Consider the following 10,710-nt stretch of genomic DNA (forward strand, 5'->3'; position numbering starts at 1 on the left):
GCAAGGCCCATGGCAAATATGAACAATGTACATGTTGATACAGGGAACATTGATTTGAGTCGCCAAGATGAACACAGGCCCATTACTTTACAAGAATTGTTGATATCTCCAAGTCCAAGGACAGTGGCGGAGATAGGTGATGTAAGTATTGGTTGCATACTGGACACAGGCGCAGAGGCTTCCCTTATTCCAATGCAGATCTATCAGTCGAGGCTGGAGACGTTAGGACCAATTGGAAAGTTAGAGTCCTCCGTTAAGATTGTTGGCGTGGAAGGACGTGGAATTCCAGTTGAAGGATACGTCAAGGCCCCGGTGAAAGTTGGAGAACATAAAGCCATGGTTGGATTTCTCGTTGTAGATCAACAGATCATAACCGGAACAAGACAGGAAGATTATCCTATTCTATTAGGATGTAACGCTCTTCGAGTACTTCTTGGTAAAGAAGACAGAGATGACGATTTGAGCATAACCATTCAGAGCCTGATGATGCCACAGAAGAATAAAAGAGGGACTCAAAATGGAACAAAAAGGATGGATGTTGTTACTGGAGAAACACTAGAGGTTATTCCTCCCATGTCAATTAGGACCCTGCGATGCTGTCTTCGTAGTAACTCGGAAGTTGAACCAGATAAATTGTGGTTGGTAGGATCTTCGGAACACTGTAAGCATCCATCTCTACAGACTGTCGAAGGATGTGTATCGGGACAACTGCCAATGGACATACTGGTAGTTAACAATGAGGAAAATGAGGTAATACTTGAACCACATACCGTCCTGTCAACTGCAATAGAACTTGATGCAAGAGAAGAGGTAATCACTCGTTCAAACGATGAGACTATTGAAGTAAATGTATCCGAAGTCTTTGTGGAAAATGACATGGAATCACGTGATACTTCAGAAGAAGTTGTCTTTGAACATGGAAGAGACAAAAATTTGACACCTACACCTGGTGAGGAAAAGAAAAGCCATGCGGGGAAGTTTGCATTTGCTGATGGTTCGACTATGGATTTGCCAGATGGAGTCTGTTTGGATTCATTGAAGTATGATGAAGCATGTATGGTGGCGGAAATGTTGCATAACAATAGAGAAGCTTTTTCTTCTGATGACTATGACTTGGGATACTGCGATCTGATACCGCATGAAATCAAGGTAACCGATGGTAAGAATATCAGACTGCCATATAGGAGAATACATCCTCACCAGATGGAAGAGGTAAAAACCCTCTTACAAGATCTACTGGACAGGAAAATAATTCGCCCATCAGCCAGTCCATATGCTAGCCCGGTCGTGCTAGTACGGAAGAAAACAGGAGCACTCAGATTATGTATTGACTATAGACAACTGAATGCTATCACGATCAAGGACTCATTTCCCCTCCCCAAGATTGAAGAGAGTCTGGAAGCCATGTCAGGAGCCAAGTATTTCACATCCATGGACTTATCACATGGTTACTTTCAGCTGGCAATGAAAGAAGAGTCAATCCCTTTCACAGCTTTCCGTGTCCCATGGGGACTCTACGAGTTTCTACGCCTCCCACAAGGATTGTGCAACAGTCCAGGAACATTCCAACGCGTCATGGAACAGATATTTGGTGACATGAATCTACAACGATTAATCTTGTATTTGGATGATGTTTTGGTGTTCTCCAAGACGCTAGAAGAACATGTTGCCACACTGAATGAAGTATTCCAGCGTTTGATCAAACACGGGCTCAAGCTGAAGGGAAAGAAGTGCAAGTTGCTCCAGTCAGAAGTTGAACATCTTGGCCACATCGTGAGTGCTGACGGCATAGCAGCTAATCCTGACAAAATCGCACGTGTCAAGAGTTGGCCAACACCAAAGTCAAGTAACGAGCTTAGTTCATTCCTAGGACTTGCTTCGTATTACAGACGATTTGTACCTCGTTTTGCAGAGATAGCAGCACCACTTCATCAGTGTGTGGGGAAACAGACATCTCGACGTAAAATCAACAAAAGACAAGCTCCTGACCTTGGTGAGGCACCGCTGGCCACCACTTTTCAATGGACAGATGAAGCCGAACGTTCCTTTCAAGCCCTGAAAGACGCGTTGTCTTCCCCACCTGTACTTGTGTACCCAAAGTTCGACAAGGAGTTCTTTGTAGAAGTGGATGCGTCACTCAAAGGACTCGGAGCATGCCTCTTACAATCCGACGAGGAGGGAAAGTTGCATCCAGTCGCATACGCTAGCAGAGGTTTACGCGGAGCAGAACGGAGGTATCCCGACTTTTCAAGCTTCAAGATTGAACTCCTAGCACTGAAGTGGGCAGTGACAGAAAAGTTCAAAGGATATCTTCAATACGCTAAGTGCACAGTCTTGACTGATAACAATCCCTTGGTACACTTACAGACCGCACAACTTGGAGCAACTGAACAGAGATGGGTAGCACAATTAGCACCATTCAATATTCGGATTCAGTACAAACCAGGTCGACTCAACACCTGTGCAGATGCGTTAAGTCGATGTCCAGCGAATGACGATGAAATCAAAGCATCTATTGGAGCTGCAATGAATTGTAGCATCCTTCCCGCTGAACTCCAGATCAATGGACCAGATGATGCACCAACCGAACCCCCATCAACTCCTTCGGCTGTGTTTCCCTCATACACACATGCACAGTTAGCTACTATGCAGAGAGAGGATGAGTGCCTTGGAATTGTTTGGACATGCTGGGAGACTGGTTGGAAACCAGGTGACGCAATACCATCCTCATCCACAGAAGTAAAGGGATGGTTGAAACAGTTCCACAAGTTAACTGCACACCAAGGAGTACTGTATCGTCAAGTGACAGATCAAGATACAGGTCCTTACAGACAGCTACTTATCCCAAAGTGTCTGCGTTCGAAGATGTTGGAACATGCACATGACCAGTGGGGACATCAAGGAGTCAATCGAACCACAGGTATACTCAAGACAAGATGCTTCTGGCCTGCATTACAGCAAGACGTGAAAGCATATGTAAAGAAGTGTTTCTCATGTACGGTGACGAAAACACCAACCCCAGCGGTTCACACTCCCAGGAGACATCTCATTGCTTTCCAACCAATGGAACTACTTGCCATTGATTTCCTGAAACTAGACCGAGGTAAAGGGGGCTATGAAGATGTTCTTGTTATGACAGATGCCTTCACGAAATACGCCCAGGCGGTACCTTGCAGGAATCAGACAGCACCTGTGGTAGCTCGTGTACTTCATGAAACATGGTTCGTGCACTATGGCGTTCCTCTCCGAATACATTCCGACCAAGGAAAGAACTTTGAAAGTTCTTTGATTCGAGAGCTGTGCCATCTGTACAACATTGAAAAGTCACGAACATCACCATATCATCCTGAAGGAAACGGACAGACAGAACGTTTCAACCGAACATTGTGTACCATGATTAGGTCTCTTGCTCCTTCGGATCGAAGAAAATGGCCTGAACTCATCAGTAACATCGTGTTTCTGTACAACAGTACACCGCATCGAGTTACGGGAATGTCGCCATACAAGCTCCTCTTTGGTAGAGAACCATACACCCCCCTGGACCAACTCCTGTCTAATGTAGAACTTACTTGGGATGAAGACTTCGTAGCTCAGCAGGCTAAAGCTATGAAATGTGCCCACGAGTGCGCAAAGAAGCACATTGAACAATCCCAACAAAGGCAGAAAGAGAGGAATAATGTCCAAACAATCAGTAAATCACTGACAGTCGGTTCCAGAGTGTTACTCAAACGGTGCGCCTTTGATGGCCGACACAAACTGGAAGACAAATTCCATCGATCTCCTTTCATAGTAATGGACGTGAATGCACATCAAGACGTGTACGCTATTCGACCCTTACTTGGTGGACCTACAAAATGGGTGAACAGAAAATTACTCATTGAGGATCCAAGAGAAGGACTACCTCAAATTGAAGAGAATGAAGTAATGCCAACATACGAGGGAGATGTCACTGTAGAAGCTTGTGGAGAAGGAAGTAGTGATGATACTTCTGACACTCGTGACCTATGGTACTGGATAACCCAAAATGGAAATGATCAAACCATTCCCTTGCGCAGATCAAATAGATCCACCAAGGGTAAACACAGAAACCCATTCCATCTCCCCAGATCAGTGCAGCCTTCATAAGGAGATCACACAATGTATTCGTGTATATAGCTATGTTATGATTGAAGTGGCTGTATGTCCACATTCTCATTTTTTTGTTGGTTATTGTGGACTATATTTCATGACTGTATATTTTATTTTCTAAGTTAGCAGACATCGGAGTTAAATTTCAGTTGTGAGATTTTTACATTACACGAGTCGTGTAATGAAAATAGCGGGGAAGGTGGTGGTTATATGAATATATATCATCCATACATGAATGTATTATTCATAATGTGGAATTTCGGATTAGGTGGTGGTTACATGAATATATATCATCAATACATGAATGTATTATTCATAACTTGGAATTTCGGATTTGGATTGCAGTCTCACTGCCGTCGATGTATACTTTATATGAATTATATCATCAATACATGAATGTATTATTCATAACTTGGAATGTCGGATTTGGATTGCAGTCTCACTGCCGTCGATGTATACTTTATCATTTTTGTTTGTATATATTATACCATGTCTGTATAATATGCCGAAGTTTGATGTACACATAAATGTAAACACGGCTGTGGTTGCCATTATACAATAGTTTTTATGAAATTATTTATGATAGGCATGTATATTAGACTCTGTATATTGTGTTTCGATATAAATTCGAATTACTCACACAGACATTGATATATGGTTTTATATACGACGCAGAACATGTTATGTTGTTCTGTTACGGCATGGTTGACGTCATTCTGGGCTTTTACGCATCATTTTCTCTGAGAATCTGTATATAACTAACAATGTGGAACGACTGAGCTTTACATTGAAAGTCGAACTGAAGAAAATTGTAATATATTATTGATGTATTATTCTTTTGGCACGGAACTTATACGACACTTGCGTGTGTTTTGTTTATTCTGACAAATTTGACCTCACTTTTGTACAAAGTATCAAATATGAGTGTTAAGTGTTAATGATTTAAATACTATTAATTTGTAAGAGGTTCCAAAGTTGCAACTTTTGGCAGACTTCTTGTAAGCTGAATTTTGTTGTATTCCCTCGTTTGTTATATTTGGCCGGAAAAGCGGGGAACACACACTTTTCTGGAATATATTATTTTTGCAATCATTCACTGTTCTGCTCTATATGGAATTGCTCTAATGACTTGACATTAAGAGCGGGGAATTTTTTTTTTGTTATGTATTATTATGTATGATATGAAAATGATATGACGTGATCGAGATTATATAACACATGGGTTGTGTTATATAATCGCGGGGAAGTTTGTGGTAAACGGGACAATGCGCTATTATTGCGTCAGTGCGTTAGGGCGCGTTGTGACCATGCCAATGACGCAGCTTGTGTGCAGTTGGCATCGTTGGCATGGACACAACGCAACTTTTATTTTTATGAGAATACACAAAGACACAGAGACGCAGATTCAATTCATTTTTATATCTACTCCAGAGACATTTGGACGTACTTTTTGTGACAGCGTCTCGGTACATATTTTGTATATTTTGTTAGAAGCACTGCGTACACGATAGCTGCGGGAACCCGGAGCTTAACGTAATCATTATATCGACAGACTGGTGAGTAAAACCCTTTCGATATAATATTATTATGATTCTTCTTCTTCTTCTCCTTCTCCTTTTTCTTCTTCTACTACTACTTCTTTACCAAGTCAAACTGGAATTGCTGTTAAATGTGAATTATTGTATGAAATCAAAATATTGAGTTAATGATATATGAAATTTGTATTGATTGCAAAGTGAGAGACTGGTTGAAATTATTTCATTTGTGAAATAGTCACTGTTATAAATAATTGTAAAGTTTGACAATTATTTATGTTTGTTTACCCTTTATAGGGGCTGTTTTGTTTCCATAATAAAATCTATGCAACGTCAACTGGAGACTGTCAGCGTCATCATTAACCCGGCTTACAACACAAAGCACAGCGGACTTTAAAAAAATGGCAGACCCCCAAGACCTAGCTGTCTTTCGGGGAATGCGAGTCGACGAACTGAAGAAATACCTGAATGATCGTGGCATACCTCCCGTGTAGTCAGGAGAGGCGGGCCAAGCCAGACCAGAAGGCCAAGAACGAGAAGCACAAGGAGGCTTTGGCAGCCCTGGTTGAGTCTGTTTAGAACAGCAGGTAAGTACATGCCTTTTTTCCAACCAGCTTTGGTGTCTTTTGCCGAAGAAATAAGTCAAAAGCCAAGCCTGCATTTTGGAGTGTACATACGTCGCGTCGAACATGCAACACGAAAAAGCCAGTTTGCTGCTAATACCATACCATATCGATCTATCTCTCGATCTCGCAGTTGATATCCGGCCGGCCCAGCCCGGGCGCCCGCCCGTCCGGCGCGGCCGGCTGAGCTGAGCTGCGCTGCTGCATGTGTATCATAACAAATGCGAGTGATTTTGATGTCGACTTTTTCCCATTTGGGCATTGCGGATTTCGGCCTGTCCGCTACAACCGATAGGTGGCGCACCGTATATGGAATCCACCGAATTGTGCGCAGCTTTGCACCGTCACTCCATTGTGACGCCACAAAGCAATTTTGACATTGCGCACTGCTCGTACCGTCACTCTATGAAAATAATGTAACAATTTCTAACAAAACAATTGTGACGTCATGAAAACAGTTCTGACATTGCGCATTGCTCAACCTCTTTGATGTAGGATCAATGTAGGACCGATCGATCCCTTCACAACATCGCATCCATCATACGATTTCTCGCTTTGCATATCCCCCTAATTCCCCTTCTTTTGCTTAAATTTTTGATCCAGAATATAAAACAAAATATACTTTGCCTAATTTCGAATATCTTGTTAAAATTATATAGGCCTCGGTGTCTCAAGAAGACCTATTCACTTCGGGGCTGCGCTCCTTCAGTAAAAAAATCTTTTGGAGTCACCTCTGCCAATAGTTTTAACAAGAAATTCTCAAGGGCAAAATATATTTGTATAATACTTATAATCACGTGAAGCTCTTTCAACCAATTACCCGAGGATAAATTTTTGATCCAAAATATAATAATAAATAACTGATTTTACTGAAATGCATAATGCGCCCGTGATGTGTTTGTTTGTTTGTTTGATCTATTTATTTTTCAGGCATGCGCAAATGCTTTAATACAATACTGTAATGTGCTGTCTATCCTTAGTTGCTACAGAAAGAGTACTTATGTAAAATTGAAAAAAAAAATATATGGAAAAGTCTTAATATATGAGTGCATGGTTTTGGTTTTCTGTTATTGTTACTTCTATTTTTTGGTGCGTGTGTGTGTATTGTTCATCACATGGTGCAGACTCCTTTGACATCACCTGCAGCAGAACGATATTTTTAGGTATTTTCGGTTTGAAGTGTCCTACTGGCAAAACCCTGCCGCTCCCTGTCACCCAGTCTTACGTCCTCGACATCGTGAATGCAGTGAGAGACCAGTGCGGTGATCATGACCTCATCTGGTTGGACTGCCAGTGTTGCTGGCCGTCGGATCAGACATCATGGTCTTTGTTTGACATTGGCAGAAATGGTGACTGGCGATGCGGAGATCCTCCTAACGGCGACAGTGTTCTGCTGAGCAGTCTCAGTCTCTTTGCGGACCAGCCTCTTCGTAAGTGCCCTCGGATACACTGTATGTTTGGAAGCTAATAACGAAAATGTCATTATAAGGGCATATGGGTGGAATGAGGGATGACGAGATGAGGTTGAAACTTATTTTTATAGGATTCATTATAATGATCAAGTTAAAATTCGCACGCACAATTTTAGGTACATACCTCAGTTTCTTTTCCTTGCTTGATTTGTCTATGCTTTTCAACGTGCTTCTCTCACGGACAGTAGGGGCCTATATTGACTGATGTTTTCATAGTTGATTTTGTTCTAAACAAATTCCCATATTCGTATAAACTTTGGAATAACAATGTATTTACATTGGTTATTTGGGGTGGGGAGAATATAGATTGTAGTCTTTATCTATGGTCTTCCTGGCAATCTATTTCTGTAAATCTGTTTGTGAGGTTCGTCCTTGATATATGTCGCTATTTGATTTATTTTGCTCTTTTAGAAAAACAGATTTCTTTTTTATAAAAACGAAATGAATTAATTTGTCCTTGTTTCACAGATCTGGATTACGATAGCCAAGCTAATGGGAGGTGTCTGGCCGTAGAGCTGGTTGATGGTGCCCTTCAGTACTCTGCTCTCACCTGTTTGACTATGTGGGGGAATGAACTAGCTCGCAAAGTTTGCATGTGATTCTGTTAACACTGCACTAATCAACCTCTCAGTCTAGCAAGAGAAAATGTCAAGCAGGCTGAGAGTAAGCCTGAACGATATTATGGAAAGATAGATCCATGTATAATCAATCAATAATACACTCAATACATAGAAGAAATAAAACTTTGCAGAAGTGTCCGTTAACTTTCTAATTCCTTTTTTTTTCTTGAGAAACACAAGTCAGCTAATTACTATGACGATGAGCTTTTATATTTTCAAAGCATAGCATAACGTTTGTTTGGCTGTTTGCCTTTGAGTAAAGACAATTCCTTGATAATGACTTCGACAGCATTCAAATTTGCCGGTGGGTAAACATACATGTTTTACTCGCTATGAAGGACAGTTATACAGTCTTGCGAGAACTTGACAGACTTGTAACCACCCGAAAAAAGTCTTTCAAAGCAAACTTTAGTCCATTCTTCTATGTTTTCACGATAGCAAAAATCTGCTCTGTGGTTACAACAAAGTGTTTCGAGAAATCAAAAAGCGAAATGAATATAAGATACGCACTCCCATTTCATATAATCAACAATAAAAGAGCCTGTACATAAACACAACGATGTCAACAATAGTTTAGGACAATAGGGTAACGTGATAGCCAACCTTTAATTTTTCCTCAATGAAAGAGTTTCCCGTAAAAATGGAAAACAACGATTAGCATGCCAAGTTTATTTCTGGGGTGGATTTCTCCTTGAATATGCGCGTAAATACTTTTGCATATAGATATACCGTTGGGGCTTAGCTAGTAACAATGTGAAAATCAATTTCACGTTTAAGGTATGTGCTATTGTTTACCATTCAGTAAAATTTACTATTCAGTATCATTCGGTGATTTACAAAATGTGCTCGAGTTATCACATTTGATGCATATACACGAATGTGTGTAGGTCAGTTGTATCACAAAACAATATACCATAGTATTTTAAGAAATCGCAATAATCGTAAAATATGAGGAGATATCTCAATAAACCAGAGCGGTAGACATTTCATTCTGGAAACAATTTTAGTATAACCATTGAATACGTGTTTCTATTTTTACAATAGTTAATATCGATTATACTGATGAACATATTTACATTGGTTTTAGAACTATTTTGAAGCATTAAAGCTTTTTTCCCTCATCTGCATATGGTAAATAATGCTTTTAAAGGTGTTGCTTAACATTGCGAGCAGTAATTGAAAAAAAAAAATCAAGTTATCACATTTGATGTACAAAAGTTGTATCACAATACATCTTATCATATAAATATTACTCAATAAAGCCCATTAATATTGAATGATATACCACTTATGTTAATAAACCATAACTGTAGACGGTTTAGTCAAGAATATATCTTATTTTTAATTATTGTTCACATTTTGCATACTTAACAATACCTAAGATTGATTACAATGAGGAAATGTTGTTATTGTTGTTCTGTCCTTAACTCACATTTTAGAACTATTTTGAAGCAATAAAGCTAGGTTATCGTTTCATCTTCAAATTGTAAATAATGCCTTTAACGTTAGTTAGCTCTAATTAAGGCAAAATTTCTTTTGTTCACAACCAAAGAAAACTATTTACCTTGAGTGAGCTTTCGCCTACTGTCTGTAGGCTTCATCAGACTGACGTTGACGCGCCGTAGATGGGATGTAAGACTGCCTACACCCCATCTACGGCGAGTCAACGTCAGTCTAATGCAGCCTACAGACAGTAGGCGAAAACTCACGCAAGGCAAATAGTTTTCTTTGGTTGTGTACAAACGAAATTTCGCCTTAATTAGAGAATTACCAATCAGATGAACCTCTTCCAGGATGTTAATTACCTCTATTGAAAAAAAAAAAAAAGAAAACTGACGTATAGTGTAACGCATAAAGCCTCGTTTGATATATTTCCGTAGGGTTATATTCTCACTCAGTATCATTTCAAACCCATCTGATGGATCGTCCGATGTTCCCATCAAAGACAGTCATCACGTGAATAATGTTGTATTCTTTCTTGACAATTGATAATTATCATTATTATGTCTTGTACAGATGACCGTCGCAGTCCAATTTCTCATTGCAGCTTAATCAAGCCCAAAAGACAATTAAGTGTCCGAGTGTGTGTATAGGTATATAAGTATAATACAATATATGTTTTTATACAAGTATACAAGTATACAAGTGTATATATAAGTGTATCATCTCCTCCCCTTCCCTTCTTCTTCTTCTTCTCTCTCTCTCTCTCTCTCTCTAACCTTTATTCCACGAGCATCATGATGGACCCTCTTGTTTTCTTCATTGTAATCTTATTCGTTATCAGTTGCCAAAAGGTCAAGCTCTGTGCTTATTCTTGGCAATCGTTTTGTAT

The sequence above is a fragment of the Diadema setosum genome, chromosome 14 (assembly GCF_964275005.1).
Source record: "Diadema setosum chromosome 14, eeDiaSeto1, whole genome shotgun sequence".
Classification (NCBI taxonomy): domain Eukaryota; kingdom Metazoa; phylum Echinodermata; class Echinoidea; order Diadematoida; family Diadematidae; genus Diadema; species Diadema setosum.